The 2,909-nt window shown below is 36.9% G+C and overlaps 1 long non-coding RNA gene across 1 annotated transcript; it reads right to left on the bottom strand.

The window, feature by feature from the left end:
- Nucleotides 1-290: 290 nt before the first annotated feature.
- Nucleotides 291-1,452, bottom strand: LOC145125623 (uncharacterized). The gene is made up of 2 exons (XR_013716078.1): nt 909-1,452; nt 291-761 (listed from the first exon to the last, which is right to left on the bottom strand). It is a non-coding gene; the product is annotated as an uncharacterized LOC145125623 (long non-coding RNA).
- Nucleotides 1,453-2,909: the final 1,457 nt, after the last annotated feature.

Raw genomic sequence — 2,909 nt, 5'->3', positions numbered from 1 at the left:
ATGTATAAATCTTTAATTTTTTATATTTATATCTCTTAAACATGCATTATATATGTGTTAATTGTGGAATTAAGAGACCAATGTTTACAAATTAACAATTTTACAATTCCTAACTTATAAGTTAAATTTATATATATAGCATGAATAAAACCAATAAAATTTCTCAACGATACATATACACAAATTCGTACTTAATCAAATCAATACACACATTTCATACAAAAATGAGACTATTACAAATACAAATTATAATATTGCTAAATACATACTTAATTAAATCAATACACACATTAAATACAAAAATGAGACTATTTACAATACAAATTATACAAATTATTGTACAACCCTTATTTTATACAAAGATACACACAAAACAAACCATTTTATACAAAAATACACCCAAAACAAACTACTTAAAACAAACTAGTTAGAAGCTATTTCTCATTGGACAACTGTCCAGTGAAACACAAGTCACCAACATCACTTGTCACTGCACATCACAACTTAACAGATTACGTGCAAAATTTTCTTCAACCCAATATCACATTCAATCAAAACCACACTCAAAATAAAACCTGTACAATGCAAAAGTAAACACTCAAACTCAAAGGAAACGTGTTTTTTTCCTCAAGTAGAGCTGTCAATGAATCACCAAAAACAAAGCACCCATTTCCTTCATTCTTCTTCTTCATTCCAGTCAAGAACGCCTCCATTGGAGGTGTTGTTCTTGTAAAGCCTCAATGATTCTTTTCTTTCATTCCCTGTAAAACAGCAAAACCAAAAGCACCATCTAAATTTATTGATTAAATCTATCTTTTTCAGTCAAATATCAAACCAAAAATGCCCCTTTATCTTCAACATTATTATTCAGAAATCACAGAAAAAGAAAAAAAAAAAAACGGTAATACCTTCTGCGTTGAACTCCAAGCACCAAACAATCTATCATCGAACCTTTTCTTCCTTCCATCGATCCTTGCTGCCAAGCCGTCCCCACCCGAGATATCGCAGCTTGCCTTGCCCTATCAAAGAGATCCTTACGATTCTGCCTTCGTTCTCTTTCGCGACCGGCCAAAGACCGAGACCTCTGTCCTCGCCTTCCCCCTCTTCGTGTACCGCAGCTGGAACCGAATCAAACAGCCGAAGAACCCAGCAGCTTCGCTGCTTCTCCCCTTCGGCCTCGTTGAACCCCAGAGACGGCGGTCCCTCTTCGCGATTAATCGACCAACGAAGCGCTGCTACCCTTGTACGCCTCTTCCCCCGCTGCTTCGTTCGTGTCCAGCTTTCCCCCTTCGGTCGTCTTCTCAATCAGTCGAAATCGATGCCGATTTCTTTCCCCGATCAGACGAGGATCGAGTCTTTTCCCTCCCAACTGATTTGCTTCCGATTCCTCATTGCCTCAGTGCCTTCCTTCGCATCTGCCTAGTGTTCGAGTTTGTGCCTCTCTGTTTTTGCCCGATCATAAAACGAACACGGGCACAAAAAGCCCTACGCCGGTTTTGATTTATGAAATGACCAAAACGCCCTTGCTGTTAAAATTCTTTATTCAAAATAGGTCCCAATCCCCAAAAGATGATTCCATTTATCCACAAACAGCCCCTCATTTGGTTATTTTTAACATAATAACTCCCAATCTTCAAACTTTGAATAAAAATAACCATTTTAGCCCCTCCTTTGAAATTATTTTTATCAAAGCAGTCCTACTTTGGTTAATTAAATTACCAAACAATCCTTATACTCTAGCAAAGTCACAAATCAGTCCCTAATAGTTCAAACTTGTTACGAAATGGTCCTGAGAGTATTTCAAAGTTCAAAAAGTGTGGATTTACGCTTTCTCACGTCAAGCTTCTCAAAGAAACCGAATTAGAACGATTGGAACTCAGGCTACGAAAGTGAGTGCTTACGGCTCCTTTTTAACATTTTAATTATTTCGGTGGGAATACATGAAGGGTTTTGAGCATTCTAACACTCCTAAAGTGTACATGCAGCCCTAGAAACCTTGGATCTATGTTTTCTCTAAGATACATGCAAATAATAAATTTCCAAGGTTTACATCCTAACTAGCATGGCATGGGGAACTTGAATCATAAAATGCTAGAAGAATTACATACCTTTTAGTAGTGGTTGATTCCTTGGAGTTTGAGAGCCTAGCACCAATAATGTGGATGCCTCAAATGGAAATCACAAATCACCACAAACTTTGGAAAACTATGAGAGAGTATGCATGCACTCTAGAAATCGGCCACCTTGCTCACACACACACTAATGCCAAATCAAGTGCCAAGGACTCCTTTATATAGTGTGGAGGATTAGGGTTACATTCCATGTTAAACCCTAATACCCATGACTCTTCCTTTCCAAGGATCCATGGGTTAAAAGCTCCATGGACTCCCATGCAAGCCTAGCCCATTCCAAATGAGTATTAGCCCACACTATATAAATACAAGAGCCCATATTTAATTAGTCACATTTTTTATCACTAAATTAATTTAAGATCAATACTAATTAAATAATATGATTTCATATTAATATATTATAACTTATAATATATTAATAAATCATAAACATACAATTCTCAAAGAATTATCCATACAAATAGTTTGGGTGAAGTGCAACCCAAATGGACCATGACGGGTCGGGTCAAGTATATACCAAATAAAGTTATGGACTTAGACACCTTATCCAACAGTCTCCCACTTGGATAAGTCTAATAACTATATTTGCCTATATGACTTCAGGAACCAACCGACAATCGTAGCTCTTAAACTCTGTTGAACTATGAAGCACCATTTAATATAAGTGATCATATAATCCTCTGTTCTCAAGATATCAGCCGGACAAATACATGGAACAATGTCGTACTTATTGTCCAGCAGTTTGTTTCCCGATTTCCGATTTGTTTGACATAGAAC

Source organism: Lactuca virosa, chromosome 7 (genome assembly GCF_052849685.1).
Source record: "Lactuca virosa cultivar CGN04683 chromosome 7, Lactuca_virosa_CGN04683_v6, whole genome shotgun sequence".
Lineage (NCBI taxonomy): Eukaryota > Viridiplantae > Streptophyta > Magnoliopsida > Asterales > Asteraceae > Lactuca > Lactuca virosa.
This window is presented reverse-complemented; position numbering and strand designations above follow the sequence as displayed.